This window comes from Hermetia illucens, chromosome 6 (genome assembly GCF_905115235.1).
Source record: "Hermetia illucens chromosome 6, iHerIll2.2.curated.20191125, whole genome shotgun sequence".
In the NCBI taxonomy this organism is placed as follows: domain Eukaryota; kingdom Metazoa; phylum Arthropoda; class Insecta; order Diptera; family Stratiomyidae; genus Hermetia; species Hermetia illucens.
In genome coordinates this window covers 74957762-74977947 of record NC_051854.1, presented here as the reverse complement: position 1 = coordinate 74977947, position 20186 = coordinate 74957762, and the positions used below count along the sequence as shown (strand labels likewise).

The 20186-nt window shown below is 41.3% G+C and overlaps 1 protein-coding gene across 1 annotated transcript in view; it reads right to left on the bottom strand.

Annotated features, from left to right (window-relative positions):
• The window catches only part of LOC119659880 (probable fatty acid-binding protein), a 31355-nt gene that overhangs the window by 6823 nt on the left and 4346 nt on the right, over positions 1-20186 (bottom strand). The window lies entirely within an intron of this gene.

Here is a 20186-nt window from a genome sequence, read left to right as displayed (position 1 = left end):
TATTATAACCACGAACACATATGTATTCAGAAGGGTACCTCTCCAAGATGCAATTTGACGACAAGTCTGATGGTCGGCGTAAAAATGAATATGACAATCAAGTGAAGTATGGTCGGGGAATCAGTAAAGTAACGTCAATTGGCCGCTAAATTTACTTTCATCCGTCCATCGTCCATTCTTTGGATTTGCACTTACATATATTGTATGCGTGCATGTACAACAGTTTCGTGTGTATATTCATTTTACAAAGCACGGAAAGTTAAAAATATGAACCTTTACCCGCATATAAATAGTTAAATGGCAACAAGTGATAATAAAGCATTCTAAGAAACAATTATTGATAGAATTCAGCGTTGTTGCATGAGAGGCGGCCGCTTGATAAACTCCTGAATGAAGAAGTGCACTACGTCCGGCGATAATTTAACTTGATAGGAAGACATTTTTGTGTCGTTTCTGAAGATAAATCTTGCGTCTGGTCTGGAAAAATGTCATCTTAAATGAAATCGGCCGCATCATTCGTCTTGCACAAATTAACCAAGGTTTGCTTTCGAAAAATGCATAGTGCGGCTTTCTTCTTCTCTTTAGATTCAGCCTCTTTAATCCGTAATTTAATAATCACTAAGTGAATGGAATGGATTCAATAGAGCCAATTTTGAATGATATATCTCAGAGACCATTTCGTTTTAATTACATGAGAATTTAGATTGTAGTCGTTTTAATTTAGGTGAAGAGATATTTCGTTGTGTGCATGGGTTGCGTTCAACGGAAAACAACGTGGCCATTTTGGAAATCACAGCACGTACTTGCAACGTTTTTGTAATTTGCATTTACAATAATTAGCATTGTTAACGCTGATGTAAATATTTAGTGTGCAATCGATGAAGATCGTTAAAATTGCACCTTTGAACATAAACTACACATAGTTCGAAATCGAAGTGTGAAAATGATATTTTATAGTTAAAGATTCAACGTTTTTTGTGAACATGTGTTTATACGTACTTCATAGTAATGTGCACTTCGTGGCATAACTTCAGATATCCACCAACTAAATGTTTCGAACTTTGGTAGCTTCTGGTATTTTAAGACTCTGCCTATATAACGTTGCTCTTTGATGTTGGCGTTCATATCTTTAAGGTGATAATTTGCATTTGCAGACATACCCAAGATTTATCATCCCCATGAGAGGTTTTATAATTATTAGAGAGAAAGTTTTTAGATTATCTCTTCGTCCCAATTTTTAGAAAATAAACATTGGCTGTTTGCTTTTGTAGCCTTAAAAACGATTCATTTCTTTGGTATATTCCTTCGTATGAGGAACAAGATCATGATCAAAGTGATCCTATATGCATAGTCGATTGGATGTACGAATTGCTAAAATCTTCTTTAATCTTTTCTTGAATTTCGATCATCTAGCGTCGTATTTTTAATTCTAGTATGTTGGCTAATGTACCAAAGGAACCATCATAACCCACAGCGGCTCTACGAATGATGCAACCAACATTTAAAGTTGGTGGGGGTTAATTTGGTCCATTAAGTATGCCCAAGCAGATTTGGATGTTTTATTGTACAAGTTCAGCTTCAATTTTTATTAACACTGCTTTTTCACCTCCGTTGAGGTGATAAGTGAATCAGTGGTTTATCATGGATGAGTTAAGTGTTTTCACCAAGATGAATTATTTACTGTTGCATTATAGATCATTCTGTGAAACTACAATTGTCGAAACTCGTATTATTTGACTAGATATACCCATGGGATGTGTGTTTAAGTGTTTTTCAATTTTGACAAGTCGGCATGTTCACCCTTTTAAAGGTGATCTTTTACCACACTGTTTAGAAAAGTTCTATTGAAATAGACCGCTAGTCTCTATCGTGACTGAACTGCTTCGCCTTCAACATGGAATTAGATAAAATTCATTTAAGGGATTCTTTACTGTATGAGCTTGATCTCAGGCACAGAGCAGGGAATTATGTTCAAAGCGACGTATTGTTAGGGACGCTGGAGGAGAAAGATTTACCGTACACTGTACTACCCAAAAAGGACGAATTCGCTCCCTGGGTTATGCTGCGAAATTCGATTCCTGGTTTCCTCACGAGTTACCCCTCAGAAGATCCACTGAACAATTGCGTACCATACCTAAGCCTTATGACTGCACTCATTCAGAAAAATATGTGGAGTTAGGTTGGCATCAGCTGGTCCGTCCACCCTACTTTCCGGGTATTGCTCCAGATTTTTACATGCTCTGCTCTGTTGGCAGTCTGGAGCAGACCACGAAGTAAACTATGTTATCTTTCCTCGGACCTTGTTGTGGTCCGGTAGTTTGTAGTAGTTTACAACTGCACTAAGTGTCCAAAACATGGAATCTACGAATTGTTGATGTTGATGTCTGAATGGGTTGTGCGAGGTCAGATAAAAGCAACAGGATCATTTTCCAGACCATTCAGCTGGAATAAGAGTGCCAGACAGCGGGATCCTTTTTCAATTGGCTTTGCAAAAAGGGATCCGCGATGCAAAGATTAATGCAAGAGGAACTATTCTCCTCAAGTCCACCAACTGCTGGCGTGGGGTGACGATATTAAGGTTATGGAAACAACTCAAGAAATATACTCTATTTTTGTCCAGATCAAACAGATGGCACGACACCTGCAACTGAACAATAACAAAGGCAAGAAGAAGTACATTATGGCAACGTCAGGACCCAAAACTAGAGAAGCAGCAGCGTTAACTGACACTGGTCAACTGGGAACAATAAAGATGAACATAAGATCTTGATACTTTCTCCTACCTTTTGTCACAACCGATAACAGCTATGGCGATGAATTGAACCCGGGTTCTTAGCGGTATTCAATAGAAGAATCCTTTCATAGCCTATATAAGGACGAAATTGATGAGTGATACCATGACTGTCTGGCTGTGGATAAAATCTGGCTCAAAAGACTATAATGGGCGGGTCACCGTAAGGATGAGTATGATCCAGCCCGGGTTGTCTATAAGGGCTATATTTATGGTAGATAAAAAGAAGTAGTGGCGGACCCTGACTCAGATGAAGCGATGGCATCAGCCAGGATGTCGGGACAGCTTTTAGGGATATCGAATTGGTGGACTTCGGTGCAAAATCGAGATGTCTGGAATTCCTTACTAAGGCACGTCTAGTCTGGATACTGGTTGTTGCGCCGTTCATGATGATGAAGTGATAAGAAGTCACAGACTTTGAATCCACCCGCGAGTAGGAGTAGCCCATTTGCTGATTTTGAAAGCCTAACTAAATTCAAGTGCAACCACGGAGAATTCTGCGAAAGGCATGCTTTCCACTTCAATGGAAAGCTTGATTTGATGTCAAAAAGAACTGGAAATCCGAATACAACCGGCCAATCCCTAGCTGATAACGTGAGCACTACTGGTATAATGCCGGTATGTGAAAATGGGGTCATGCTGTTTCCAATCGATGACAGAGGAAGATTGTGGAAGAAGACAATGCTCCTTTCGAATGAGACGCAAAGAAGCGAAATCTTCGCCGGACGATGGAGAAAACTTTTCGGTCAGCGATAATGCACGGAGGAAGTGTAAGGTTAACACATTTGTGCTGGGCAACGCGTTGTTGTGCTTTGCACTAGGGCCTTATTTTACGCTTACTGTCTATTATACCGGCGACATCGGACTAAGATCGGTGTGTGGGAAGATGATAAAATCAGCGAGAAAGACCTCAACGAAGGTGGTTTCTCCCATTAGAATATTAATACGAAGACGGGAAAGACAACGTACCTCATTGCTACCTCATTTCTGATCGCTTCTGTGGAATTTATTTCAAGGATGGCAAAATGTCAGGACCAATTCCCCGAGATTATTGACGAAGGTTTTCGCAAGTGCAGTGCATTGATGAGACTATTTTAAAGTGGCTCCAGATGGTAATTCCAGCTATTGTTTCTGGCAGTCTGCCTAAGTTCACCATTGTGAATACCGAGCTGTGCAGGACAGAACATGTCGGATATTGACCAAGGAAGAAGCTACTTGATTTCACCACTTCAACTGGACTCACAACTGCAAAATATAGGATGCGCCCTTGCGTCTGCGGGGCCAAGAAAACGTAAAGTAATAATAATCGTTGGCGCAACAATCCATATCGGATCAGGGCCTTGAAGTGTGTTAGAGCACTTCATTCAAGACCGTAACGGCACACCACAGTAGATTGTAGGAGGCAATGTGGTTAGCATTGCGCACGCCCGAGATTATTACCCTGATTTGACTCAGGTACTCATTCACAGCTGAGTATACTGGTATCCGACTTCAAATCACGATACAAATCCCACTGTCTCCAGTGAGATTTGAACCGCGACCTTCCGTACGCCTTGTGCTCTAACCACTCAGCTATCCGGACACTAAACGTAAAGTAATTGACCTTAAAAACTGTACTTCAAAAATATTAAAGTTGATTAGAGACTGGCGAGTGCTGGATAGTCTCAATATGGGGCATTGATACTTAGAATTCAGTCTGATTATTGCGGACGAGCAGACCCTAATACAAAGAGGGAATCCCACCACAAATTTCAATTTTTTTGGCAATAAAATGGAACTCTTTCGGCGGAATTTGAATGGCAGATTTTTGGAGTACTTGGAAGAGACTTTTCCTATAACCTTAGGCAAACGTGATAAAATGATTCCCTAGTGCAACCAAGTACCGCAAAAACTCAGGGAATCAACCAGACGACTTCTGAACCATTTGCGGAAAAACACTAACGTTACATCTACGTAAAGAGAACCAACATGCTTACCAGCGTGGAAGTCTACTCTTTCTTTGTTTCAAGGATAGAGGACGCAACTTTGAAAGCTGAATATGTAATGGGGGTCTTCGTGGACTTTGAAGGGTCTTTGTCTGTCCGTCGTTCCAAGAAATTTATGATACTGACAGAGAGGAAACTACTCAACCGAAAACTGAAAAAAATCAAGAGGCTTCCACTGTATGGTGCCTAGGCCCTGAAACACCCTCCATGCCGATACCTGTTCAAATAAAGTTAATAATAGTACATTACTATAATTTTTAGTAATTGGCAGGAAAACCCCCCTTAAGTTCATCCTAGAATCACGAAATTTTGCAGCAATGTAACCTAGAGCATGATCCTACTAAATTTGGTGAAAATCGCACTATTACTAACAAAGTTATAATAGGTTAAAGTTGTAGCTTCTGTGAAAATTTAGGACTTTGAATGTCAATATCACTTGAAGGAGGATATTTTCACATAATATATGCATATATTACGTGCTACATATTAATGGGGCAAATGCCAAGAAATACACAAAACCTTTCATACCTGAAGCGTCTAGCTTCTAGTTTCCCAACTTGTTCATTTTATGCTTATCTATCGTATTATCGCACAAAATTCAATTACTTCATTTCGACACCCTTTCACTCCCATCAAATTGAAAGATTTGATATGCAATAGCTAATTGAGATGTTTATTGGCGCAGAGCGATAGCCAAATTTTTAGTGAAGTGTCACAGTCTGGTTTTCTTTGATTCATGAGCGTTATCAGGTAATAAGCCCCTCGATAGCACTTCAAATTAGCGACAGATAGATGTTTTTCAATTTATCGAGAAGCAGAAAGAGAGATTTAGCTGTATTGTGATCTGATTATAAATAGGTTTTGATAATAATTTGTTAGAGCATGTGATAGGCTGTTGTAACGATCACCACACATTGTTTAGGCTCGCAAATTAGGTTAGTTGAGGTTCGACTGCCGGCACAGAACATCTAAACACATCGGAACCATTCGATATAAGAGTTGTTTTCTAGGTATGGGTAACAAGAGGGGCGTTGCCATTGACTTCCTAAATAAGAATTTGATGACCGTTGAGTTTCGATTACGTTTTGCATCCGTATCTATGAACAGAGAACGAGAGCTTCCACTGATACTGTTTTTTCTTGTCGTCGGTGACATTATTCATGCTGCCTTGTCCGGAGAACGATGACAGCTTTCCTCAAATACTCCGATTACGCTACTCTCTCACATGGGTCTGGATTTGGAAAGACAGGCGAGTTGGACTGGAGATAAACACCAACAAAATCAAGGTTCACAGTCTGACGAGTCATCGAACTCTCTGCACCCGCATTAATGGGCAGATTATCAAAGGTGTCGATAAATTTGTATATCTAGGAACCGTGATTTCTAACAACGGGGGCACCGAATTGGATGTGACTCGACACATTAACATTGCTAGATTCACTTTCGCTGCCTTGTCTAAAATCTAGAAATGCAGTTGTCCCAAATCAAGTCAATACTGTTCCTTCTGTGTTGCTATGTGGAACTAGCGGATAGCAAATTACCCCCTTGCCACTCGAGAACTCCAAGCCTTCGTCTATACTTGCTTGCGTCGTATTATCGGAGTATGCAGGCCTGATAACGAACGAAGGACTCGGTGGCCGGAGAGATCTAGCGCCCGTACGCGATGTGAGAAAGGAAGCCGGAAGTGGCAGCGGATAGGTCACTCATTTACGAGGGGCGAAAGTTGCATTTCTGGCTATGTCTCGCAGTGTATTCCAAGAGCACTTGAACAGTAGAACTGTGCGACCGTCTCAAGAAGTTCTGGGACGAACTGAAACGCATCCCAGGTAACGGCGAACCATGAGACATAGATGTGATTTTGTGTGTGTGATATTTTAGTGTTTTTATATGAAAACAAGAACAGATCCGTATATTGTGATTCGAAGGCTGTACGTAGCGTACCTATCGATTCGAAAGTAGGATGCGACAGTGCCATTGCTAGCTGGCGTGGCACAATTCATATACAGGTTTATAATAATCAGATATAACTTTATTGTAATTTACATAGCGCCTTTGAATTTTCTGGCAACATATGTGTACAACTTGAAGTTAACAAATAAAATCAAAAACGCCATTTCAGTGGTAGCCAATGATGATATGCTATTTTTTCAAAGACATTCGATGACCTAATGGTGATTACGACCATACAATTTTTAACAACACAACTGCAACGTGTACTTATATAACCAGTTTCCTGCTTGAAAGTAACGCTTTCCCAACAAACACGGTTTGTCATATCCCTCAATGGATTATAATATAATTTAATGGAACTAGTATAGTGTTATCAAGCAATAAATGTGCTATGCACACGAATATCAGATCTAAAAAAACTCCAAATCCCTATAAATTTTCTACGAATACAAATCGTCCTAGAATGGATAGAATGGATGTATGAAGATTTAATCATATCTTTTTTCTGAAAAAACTTGTAGTCAAACTAATAAATACCAAAAAATAAAAGATACTATATTACTAAAGCAATGATTTTGGAACCATCAAACAAATAAAATAATTCCATGGACGGTTACTTGATAAAACATTTACTTATTTGCGAGTTTGAATCATTCAATCAGAAAAAAAAACAAACAAAAAATTATGATCTAGCAAAATTTGAATCAATTTTTTTGGCACTATTACGCAACACATCCGTATACATACATGTGTATCTAAGAATGGTTGCTATTCTATAATTTCAGTGGACATGCCTGAAAAAATTATCAACCTCACCTCCAGCGAATATGAGCAATGGTCATTATTTACAAAGTCCGATACAGATACGAGCCACAAATACTTTCGACCAAGTTATTTCATATTTTCTGTTATCATCTTGTGTGTTGTTGAGGAAAAAACGTATTTTTTTATACAAATCAATGCAGTTGATTGCGCCCACTGAAAGTGATTGCGGATTTTCGCATGGGGTCAAAGTTTTATTCTATAAATAATAAGATTTTGTTTCGAGATATAATTTGTAGGCGTTGATGCGGTTTGAAAATGAATTGTTTGGAGACGAAAAGTTGTTTACGTTTACAGAAAATTCTTTATCTTGTTACTGCTAAAGATTTGGTAGAAAATTGGGATTCGGATTATATATTTTAATTTCAATTTTTAAAATTGATCTTCGCTACATAGTGAGGGATGATCATATTGTAGGACTGTGAGAACATTTGTTGTATTGTAGAGCATATCCTACGCGCTGTTTCCATGCTCTATTCAGATCGCGGCCTAGTATCTAATTTGCGCTCGGATGAAGTCAAAGTATTTTATTCCTCCGACGAGAAAAAATGGGTAATTAGCTGCAAAAATTATAAAGTCATTACAAAAATGATTGGCGCGTTACTAAAAAAATCCAAAGTTGAGCACGACGTGCCGCAAATTTGGTCACAAGGCAAATGAATGCCATTCACATGGAAAAAGCAAATAATTGGCTAAGAAATTTAAAAAAAAAAAAAGAAACTATACTTTGCAAGGTTTGACAGAAAATCTTGCAATGTATCATATGAGCAAGATATCTTATGGACTGATGTACGAAAGCTGTCATAATCTAATAATATGATTCAGAAAATATGACCCTGGAGGACATCAGGATAAGAAATGTGAAGCATTAGTTTTGCCACTGTAGTTCCTAAGCTGCCAGGATGGAAGGGAACGGAACTATTGACTAATTTGGGGATGACATATCAGGGGCACACATGGTGACGGTTTAACATTCCAAAGACGCAGCGATTGAGACGAGGAGGTTATGGAGAGCTTTCAAAAGCGAGGAGGGCAAAGGTAAGCTCCTCACATCAGTTATAGATTTGGTAGCATACCTACGCATGTGCACAACGAGAAACAAAGGAAGGATACTTCGGAGGACACATCGGGAACCGTGCCGACGACCCCGATGAAATCGGAGAAGCCATAGAGGCTGAAAAGGCAGGACCGAGCAGGAAGGTGGATCTGTTGCCCACAAAAGAGGAGAAACTGAACGATCTTGATTTAGACCTCTTAGGGCTCAAGTTCGAAGACAAAACACAAGAAAGGGGCATGTCGGAGGAGGAGGACAATACTCTTGGAGACAATTGGAGAAGGGCTCCAAGCACTAACGGAGCCGATGGCTAGCTCAAAACTAGCCCTGATAAACCTCCAATATACAAAAGCTGTATATGTATTAATTGCAGGGGCAAGTACGTGGTCTGCAAGGAGAAAGTATGCAGGTAATACGCTATAGACAGGGGTGCCTCCTTTGGTCTCGAAAGGAACTATAGGAGGCAGAACTTTATTATTCTAACCGATAGCTTACCAGGTAAATTCCAAACTGATATGGGAATGTTTGAACAAACTGAACACGGTCGCCACGTTCAATAAGATTTAGATACTCGGGGTCCCAGGCTACATTGAGTTAGAAGACAATATGAGGCAGCAGACGAACTGGCCAGGAAAAGATCAGGGACGCCGTTGTAAGCACCCGAGCCATTTTGTGGAATCGGAAATGGGTTCATAGCCACGACGATGAGAAATGAAGAGGAATGGCTAAGGGAACTTTACTGGGCGAACTTACCAATCATGGAAGAGTCCACGGTGCTCATGGAGGAATATGAACTCAAGCACTCGCAAAATTGTTAAACCTCACCAAGAAAAGCCTCCTTTAAATATAAGACCTGTTCAGAATTGGCGCTGCTAAATTATTCATTGAACAAGTTGAAAAGTACAAGATAGATACTTTGGCGATCCAAAAAATGAAATTCTGAAGCAGCGAGAAATTTGACTCTCGAACCCACACTATTCAAGAAGAAGAAATTAGCGACATTAAACCCAAAGATGATCCACCGAGGAACTAGGGGTTCCATAGTTTGCATGATATAACAAACGAATTCACTTGCAGCGAAAATATGGCAATTTCATTGACTTATTTCCCTCAACGCAGAGATTGAACTCTGCGATTACGCTCTAATTCAGATACGAATCGCATCTAGCGTCCTTGATGTACGCTCACACCGCGAGGCATATTACACTACCAGAAATGAAACCATAAAAACAACGAGGCCCGCAGATCACTTTCAGAGGCATAATTTAAAATCCACTAATGACGAAAAAGATGACCCCGCAGGATTTCAACTTAGAACCATATTTTGCAGAAACAAGAAGCAGATAAAAATCGATGAGCCCAATATTTCTAAGAGCTACTTAATACTACAATCCAATCTCTACACATCGAACGAGCAGAGGGCGCTACGTCCCACCACCTACATTCAAAGAAAGTCAAGAATGTTCTAAAATCGTAGATAAACAACAAAGTGTCGGGTATGGATGTAGAGCTACTAAAGTCAAGAAGCTCATAGCTATACTGGGAGATCGGTGCAAAAATTTATAAAAAAATCTGAGGGATACCGTTGTGAGTCCTGTCAAAAATAATCGAAGGTACCCTTCTCGAAAAATGTTTTTGGAGAATATGGTATGCATAGCACGTCATTTACACCTACGGAACATCGTACACGGTTCGTTGAAATGCGCTTCCCGAGAACCTATACTCCTCCTCCCCTGTTCTGCGCCAAGTGCTCCCTTGATGTACAACGTATCCATGTCCTCCGGACAAGATAGCATGAATAGCACTCCGAATACACTTCCTGTTCACACTACCGAAAGCTTTCTCGAAATCAATGAAAAGCAGGTGAAGCGGTGATCTAAACTTCGCGCACTGTTCCAAAATGATGCTTAGGGTGTGTGTGATGTGGTCAATGTAGGGGGATCCAGAGCGAAAACCAGCTTGCTATCTATTGATTAAGTGTTCGAGGTGTTCTATGATGCGTTTCAAGATCATTTTAGCTATTATCTTTTTGACGATAGCAAATACGTAAGATATCCCTCCGATTGCCAGACTTTTTTGAAATCTTAACTATCATTCTCTTCTTCTACACTCTTTGAAAGGTCTCGAAATCCCAGGACTTCCGTAGTAGTAGTCCGTGGAAGTATCAGATCTGCAGATACCGGACAATATATAATTCTGCGGGCAGAATATTGAGCACATCGCTTGTTACGGTGACTAGTCATTTCATCTACCAGAGGCGAAACTTCACCGAATGGGATACGGTTAAGAACCGTGAAGTGTTCCTTTCACATCTTCAGCTGCTCGTTATCGTAGGTACTTCAGAGGACTATCGAAAAGATTTGCGAATACATGAAAGTTGTTTCATGACGCGATATATAGTTCTGAAATCATTGCGTTCAAGGGTAACTCTTCCTTCCCAATAATAAATTCCCTTTTGTTATGGCGCACACTGCATTGAAATTTCCGGGATTCTGCACGGTATCGGAGTTCAAGCGCGTCACGTGGTTAATAGAGCCTACATCCCTGCCGCTCATCGATCCATGTTGACGGTCCCGCAGTCAGCCAGACTTTGCGCTGCCTCTTCGGGAAGTGACCAATGACCTGAGAAAAGAGCATTTTTATGTGGCGGCCCAATGAAGCTCATCGATATTCTGAGGTGGGTACTCGGAGTACTTGCCGTCCGATCAGTCAGATGGCTCACCCACAGTCTAATGACAACTAAATCGTGCTAGTAGTCAATGTTGAAGATGAGGATGAGAGAATTGTCGGACCAACACGAAAGCAACCATCAGATGGTCATTATCTCAGAAGCTTTTGTGAATGACACACAAAAATTCCTCCGTCTCAGTAAAGAATTACTCAACACACAGCCATCTGTTCGACAAATAGCTGCCGAGATAATTCATATCTTCATGTTGAGTGGAGGCAGCCTGGTATTTGCCTTTCAAACAGCCGCATGCGGAGGATTCGTCTGTTCTTCCCTGGAAAATGCCTCTTCGTATGCGAATGGGCTCTAAGGCATTGATGCCCTCAGAGGAGCACGCTGACAAGGTGGTATGCCCCTCCTCCATGACTGTTGCCAAAAACTTTATTAGTTTGGGATCAATGTGATACAGACATGGACAAGCGTGCGGGATACTGTGAAAAGCCTTGGAGTAATCGATATAGCAACTAAGGAGATTTATTTGACGTTGACTTGTTTGTGCTACAACTACAGAGTCGATAATGAGATGCTTTTTGCAATCCCATGATCCAATTCGGTAGCCCTTCTATTCCACGGATAGAATCATAAAAGAATAACGGTGCGTACTTGTCCGCAGGCACTAAACTTTTTTGGTATCCTTTTTAGGGAGAAGGTAGAGGGACTAATGACCTGATTTATCATCAACGGCGCAACAACCGGTATCCGGTCTAGGCCTGCCTTAATAAGGAACTCCAGACATCCCGGTTTTGCGCCGAAGTCCACCAATTCGATATCCCTAAAAGCTGTCTGGCGTTCTGGCCTATGGTATTACTCCATCTCAGGCAGGGTCTGCCTCGTCTTCTTCTTCTACCATAGATAATGCCCTTATAGATTTTCCGGGCCGGATCATCTTCATCCATACGGATTAAGTGATCCACCCACCGTAACCTATTGAGCCGGGTTTTATCCACAACCTGACGATCATGGTATCGCTCATAGATTTCGTCGTTATGTAGGCTACGGAATCGTCCATCCTCATGTAGGGGGCCAACAATTCTTTGGACGATTCTTCTCTTGAACGCGGCCAAGAGTTCGCAATTCTTCTTGCTAAGAAACCAAGTCTCCGAGGAATACACGAGAATGGAAGAAGGCAGTTTGTACGTCTCGGGTGGTTCTTCCCATGATGTCGATATTGGCAGCGTAGGCCAGTAGTTGGGTGGACTTAAAGAGGATCGTATTTCTTGCATTTACCTCAGCATCACGGATCACTTTCTCGAAGGCCAGGTTAAGAGGACGCATGATATGAGTATCCCCCTGTCTTAGACCGTTGTTGATGTCGAATGGTCTTGAGAGTAATTCTGCTGCTTTTATCTGGCCTCACACATTGGTTAGGGTCAGCCTAGTCAGTCTTATCAATTTCGTCTGGATACCGAATTCTCTCATGGCCGTATACAGTTTTACCCTGGCTATGCTATCATAGGCGACTTTAAAGTCGATGAAGAGATGATGCAACTGATGTCCATATTCCAACAGTTTTTCCATCGCTTGCTGCAAGAGAAAATCTGATCTGTTGTTGATTTGACTGGAGTGAAGCCTCTTTGGTATGGGCGAATGATGTTCTGATGGTATTCAGCAACGTGATACCTCTATAAACCACAACAGGAGACTCGTACCTGATTTATGCTATGTGTTAACCGACCTTATATACTCCACTGGCCCTTGTGAACGTTACATTCTATACATGTCTGCAGTGAATTCCGTCATACCGTCGCAAGCGGTACAGAGGATCTGTTTAAGTGGGGATGACATCGTTCAGGTATACCCCTTGCAATTTGTTCATCCGTCAATTGAGTCAGTCTAGCAATTTCCTACCTTAATGAATCGCGCTGAGGTTCCAGACGAATTTCCATGTTGAAGAAAAGTACTTTGGCGAGTACTGAAACGTTTGGAACGTAGGAACACATAATATAGAGGTTCACTTTCTCAGTCCACTTTACCCGCTATCAACGTGAACCTACTGCAGTGATCGACACAGATTGCTGCACCAGGCGAAACCATAGTCTGGTCATCGTGGCGCCTATACCCCGACCACCCCACTATTAGTGGTTTCGACATTATGCTATCCTTTATAGGCACCCCAAACGAGAGATGCCCACCCCTCATTTTGGTAGCGTATTTTATACTTAACCGCTGCCAGATGTGATGATAGCTTCTTCAGTGAATTGGAATTGTTCACTTTCGGCATCGAAAATTATGTCAATCAACCATTTGTTTTGCGATTCCGGGTTAGCTATCGCATGTAAAATTTAATTGAAGGTAGCAGGAAAAACAATCCTAAAATAAACAAAGAGATTATTTTAAAGAATTTTGTTGCTTCACTTCTTCTTTTAACAACTTTTCACAATTTCCCTTCAACTGACGAAGCAATGAATGCGTAATATAAATTCTTCAGATATACAGAGCCGAAAGCTCATAAAAATGTATGGAGTTGCATGCAAATATGCAGAATTGATGTTAGCAACAATACGACTTTTTTCAAACAAATAGTAAGCTATCAACCGAATGAAATACATTCCTCTGTTGCGGACGCGCTCCTATGAAATGAATAAATTACCATTAAGAAGAATAATTGGTCTGTTAGCGATCTTTTAACTTAATTTGTTCAACATTCCACTTGATTCAATTTAGTGCACAATGTCTCTCTCTCAATCAAACGAGAACCCTCAATACATATTTGCATACCACAGTTGAGTTTGATTTCGCCGTCATCTCGCAGAAACTTGTCTATTTACATAATATTCGTTCTTTCGTGAAGTGATCGCCTCAATCTCCTTTTGATTGCAAAAACAACTTCGTGGCAACTTCTGAGTTTGCTGGTACGAAACGCCAAGCGTCAATGTTCCGAGCGAATGTTATTAAACCACAGGAAATCGAGAAATTCGATATCAGTTCCAAGACCGCATTGGTAGCGGGGCCACTGCAGATGCATAAAAATCAGCTCCTATGCGCAGGAATGCATATTAAAATGAGTTAGTGTAGGCCTAATGCAGAGGAGATATTCCGATTGATAACTGTAGCACGTTAGAATCAAGATCATTTTATGGTTGAAAAATGCACAGGTCATGCTAAGTCTTGATTTGTGAATTTTTATTGTTAATGTGCATAAAGCTTAGGAGTTGTGTAAGCTTAGCGCGTTTATAAATATTAATAGAGGCAACGATAAATGCGGTGAGCTATTGTGGAAGTTTTTACGGTTATAACCTTAGTTATTTGCTTATAAAGTTTTATCAAAGCAAATCAAGCGACACTTTATCTTATCTTCGTAAACTTCACATCCGATCATACGAAACCTTATTGAATTCTTTCCATTAGATTATTTCCAAGTAGTTTTCATGGGTGTGTGTCTATATGTGGGCACATGAGAAAATCATTTATGTGCTTCCATGACGAATTTGAACTTTGATACCGTGCACTCACTCAGAACAATATGATATACAGGTCGAGAGCAATCGTAAAATTCTGCGTGCATATGAATTGCGGTCAATATGCGGTAAAAATTTACAGGCAACAAGCTATGTTTAGATATTCAAGTAAATTTAAAGATTTGCTTGAAACAAACTCGTCAGATCCACTTTTTCTTTTTTACAAGGTTTAATCTAAACCTACGCCTCTGACATTAGTGAGCATTATGCTTTGCGAAAATTTCGAATAACATATAGCCTCGAATATTAACATTTTAGTTGCTCCTTTTTATGTACGAAGCTGACTCCTGACTTTCTCCGGTTTTAATGATTTGCATGAGGAAACTACCAACGATGCGTTACACAAAGCAGTGTTTGCACGCTAAATATTGGTATTCTTACTGATAACACGGAGGAATTCGCAGGAACCCCCGGAAGAAAGAAAGTGATATCTATGCAAGTCCCACCTATGAGTTCAACAAGATGATCTCACCTACCGTGCAAGTCAATTATCATATACCGTGTCTGGGGAGATAGTGTGCTTTCCCGAATTCTCCGACTTAGAACCAGACAGGCAACTCCACAAGACAATAAGAAAAGGGAACTATATCAATGTTGGAATAGTTCAGCTAACTTGACACTAGTAATATGACTGTGGCAAGAACATGGATGATGGCAATACCATCAGCTAACTAGCTCAGAAATTGTGTTTGTGATAATGAACCATATTCTCAATATACTAACATTGAGAGTGATGATCAGCCAATTCAGAAACTAGCAAGGAGGGTGGTGGTGGTTAATACTCTCGTATTAAGTAGGGTGGCTTGAAGTAATCTAGTCATACTATATAAGCCATTAGAGTAGTAATGTTCTCATTTGAAGCAAATTAGATGAACTAAATTACAGAAAGAAGTCAACAATAATAATAATCGTTGGCGCAACAATCCATATTCACAGCTGAGTCGATTGGTATCCGACGTCAAATCACGATACGAATGAGACGATACCGGAATTTCAGCGCCGGACTGATGCCGCTTCGACAAAGGAGGGGGAATCTTGGTAGGCGGTGATTTTAAATAGATAGATAGATTCCAGAGGGAAACGGAACTTGGAAATAGCGGCGAGAACTGTGCTTACAGTTTTAAATACTGGATCCACGCCAACGTTACGAATGAAGCATCCCCGAAATAACTTTTGCGTCAGAATCTCTCGCACTGTCGGTGGACGAGTACATCACATTCGAAGTGGTTGACACTTTTTGTCGGCGTGCACAAACCTGGCGGCTTGAAGAAGCAATTCTCACCATGAAAAACAAGAAGGCTAGGTTCTGATGGTATCTCGGTGGAAGTATACAAACTGGTGTTCCGTCAAAGGTCACAATTGCTGCTCGGCGCATTCATCGCTTGCTTGAAGGAGAACATTTTTCCTTTTCGCTGGAAGGCGGCGAGGCTCGTATTAATCAGCAAAGGAAAACTAGACCTTGAGCTGTCGTCTGCATACCGACCACTCTTAACACGGTTGGGAAAGTGATCGAAACGCTCATGAGGAATAGACTCGCTACAGCGATCCGCGATGCCGGGAACTTATCCTTAAGGCCGTTCGGGTTCAGAGCAGGGAAATCCACGGTGGATGCTCTTATCTAAGTCGTGGATGCGGAATATCGGCCGTTGGATGGATGATGAATAGTGCTCCTCAGAGCGCTTAATGTCAGAAATGCATTCAACGCCGTAACAAATACGCTAGGCATATTAGAAAACTCATTCTACGTGCAGAGCTATCCCTTGTGGATATTTTTTTTTTAGGGTAGGTGAATGCATTTACGCACACAGTGTTGGACTCTCGATTCGGTACGTCGTCGGACTACCAATTAAACACCTCCCCATCGTCAGAGAGCTAGCCTGGAACCGTTTGTCACATTACTTCGGGCTAGTCCCCGAACTCTCCCGCTTTGCGGAGCCTTCAAATCAGGGAATTCTTTTCACCAACGGGAGGGGAGAGGAGGAAGGGAACTGTCAGTTCAAGGAACCCCCTGCCATCCGGCTCCTCCACCGGTCGAGTTCTATCTTCTTAGGAACGAGAAGGGCCCGAACGTAATGGGCAACACGGTTCCACCTGTCAGCAGTCCTCAGCATCTCTTCCACAATGTTGTCTGGAGTGAGATCCCCTGTGTTTAAATAGAGCTGCTGACGAACCCCATCCCACCTTCCACAAGAAAAAAAAGTGTGGTGGGCGTCGTCCACAATTCCATTGCAAAACACACAATCCGGAGAACGCGCCTTTCCAATCTTGTGCAGGTAAGACTGAAAACCTCCATGCCCACTTAAAAACTGGGTAAGGAAATAGTCAGTCTCACCATGCTTCCGATTCAGCCACGCACCTAAGTTGCCGATGAGCCGCGCAGTCCATTTGCCTCTAGTTTCATTTTGCCAAGAGAGCTGCCACTCGTCTAAGAGTGTGTTGCCGTTCTTCGCGAGCAACCAGCTCCCTTGCGCTTCTATATGATCTCTTGCGGATATTGAGAGATTATCTGAAAGACCGCTCCCTGCTCTATGAGATGCTAGAGGATGGAAATTACGTCGAAAGTAGCACAGGGATCCATCCTAGGGCCGGACCTCTGCAACGCTTCCTACGATAGTCTGCTAAGAATCGACATGCCAGAAGAGCTGCGCCTGGCCTGATATGACTGATCATGGTTTCAGCCTTGGTTGAAAAAACCGAAGTAGACATCTTCACCAGAAAGAGAATCCAGACCCTGCATCCCATATCGATCGGCGAGTTGACTATAGAGTCAAAACCAACGGCTAAATGCTTGATTCAAAGATGAGCTTTTTCGAGCAAATCAAAGCAGCTAGGGTCTCAGCTTTGAATGGAATATCTACCAGCATTGGAGCAACGCATTCCGTTCTGCGTTCATACGTTGCATTATCTGCGGAAGATTGTGAAGACACGATCTCGTGAATCTGTGTTTTGCACTGACGTGGCAGACGACACTGAACACACCTGGTGGAATGGCTTTCATCAGCAGTTTTATGTAGATGAAGGGAAGCTCTCTCCAGACAACATTGATCTTCTTGTTGTAAAGAAGATTGAGCTCGGCCGATGGAGGGACCGGCTGGTAAAGGGTTCCCTGAAGTAACAACTTCTGTTTGTCAAAAGAATTCTCTGACTTGAATGCTCCTTAAGCCGGGAGAGCAGAAAGATGTTTAATTGGTAGTCTGACGGCGTACTGCTGCATAAGTTCAACTCTCACATCCATCTACTCTACTCCCAAAAAATAGTCATGTTGGTGAAGAGATTTGGCAGATACAATGAGGATGCGGAGCGTATTGTCGAAACTCACGACCCTACATTTGTCAATACCAAACCACCGTAAAAATATGATTCACATAGCGACCTGCGCAACTCGGGGTGGTAGTAGCCCAAGTTTCGCGAGGAGAATGCTTTTATCGTTAGTATCTGTACATTGATCACTTCACAAATTTCTAAGCGAACAAAAAGAGTGTTTCCCGAGCATCACACTATAAAAATATTTACGATAAATCTGACACTCGGGACGGCGAGAGTGATCTGTTTCGACTTGTCAAAAGCTGGATTTGTCATGAAGTAGGGAATTACTGACGCAACACGTTATCCGTGAGAAGCATTGCCGATGACTTTTTCTTAGCGTTTCGCAACAGAGCTATTTTCTAGTAACTTGCCCGATAGGGGAATTATCGCCATAAGCAGTACGGATTTCAACTGAATCCAGATAGTGGAATTTTCGACGACCAACCCCAATGAAACGCAACCTGAATGAAGTGGTCTAAACAACTAGCGTCCTTTGTGAACGATGATTCAACGAATGTCTCAAATTTATTGGGTGCATGCCAACTACCGAAGACGAACCAATGCCGCCATGCAGTAATACGGTCACATTTGAAATGAGGACTTTTATTGAGTTGCATTTATAGTGGAAAAATTACGAAATAGGGGTGTATAATAATCACGAGAATTACAAGTCGGCGAACCAGAAGTTGAACATTTCGGGTATACATTATTTTTTGGGAAACGCAAAAGAAAGAGGAAGTTCGTGCCATCTCATACCGGGGTTTTTTTGAGGTAATTTAGAATTGCAGCCCCGGAGTGGGTAAGGAGACCAATCAAGGATAAAACGTTGTGGTATTTTAATTTACCAACCCTACTCCTGGAGAAAGAACGGGTAACACAGGTGTCTAGCCCCATTAGAGATACTGGCGGTCGCCCTTTTTAAAAAGTTCGCCCTCCCGAATGGGGGCTATTTTCATAGCATTAGCTCCATAACTTTTTAAAAGGGGACGGCCACCGCGATTTTTAAGGGGTTGGAGAAAAAGTACTTATCGCTTTTCTCTGCATAGCTTCTCTATCCCCTTCAGGGATGGACTTCACTTCGGTGCTAAGGGCTGAATTATTACAGGAGTTTAATATGTGGCCGTGAAGGGTGCACTCTGGGTATCAGTGTACCTCGTTTTAATTAAGCATTACCTCGGCGAAAAGGGGCTATGCCGAGATTGATCTACTTTCCACTGTGTAACAAAGACCATGGTAGTCAACTCTGATAAAACTTAAAAAAAAAAAAATCAAAAGTAAATTTCTATCATAATGATTCAACCTAGATTCAGGTTCAGGTTGTCCATTTACTCAATTATGGACCAATCTAATTGGGATCCAGTCTTCAATGGATCCCGAGCTCCAGTCGGTGTCAACCGCTGTGGCTAATCTTACCCACGGGTAAGCATCTGCCTTCGGGCAAAGAAGCTGAACTACCATCGTTCAAAACATGCTTCTGGATGAGAGGCATAAGTACGCTGAGATCTGGAACAACTAGTTGTCCACAAAAATAACCAAGAGCTGATAGACCACAAACTTTCCTTAAGAGTTCCTAGACAAGATATGTATTAAGAGCCGACTTTAGTGCGAACTTGGGACCATCATGTCACAAGTGTCGGCTCTAGAGGCCAGTGAAGGAGACGTGCAGCCCCCATATCTTTCTCTGAAGTGTAGATGGAGAGGTGAAAAGAACACTTCACCAAAGTCCTTAAGGAGATTTTCCTATGTGACGGTTTCTAGAAATCGATTTTTTATATATATATTTTGAAAATATGTTGGGAGTATACTGCAGAAATTTCAGATCAAAATTCAAAATATTTATAAAGTTACAGTAAATAGAAGGGCATGCAACATACATGCGAAAGGAAAACATTAAACGAGTATTTTCGAAACCACATTTTTTCAATTCTTGGGAAACAATTAAAATTCTCTTTAATTGATCGAGTTGATTTTGCACATCTAGTATGTATGTAAACGGACTTAACCACAGTCTGCGAACTAAGATTATTAAAAAATATTAAAAGCTAAATTTTTGGTGCTTCGTTAAACTTTTTTTTTGTGAATTGTCTTGAAA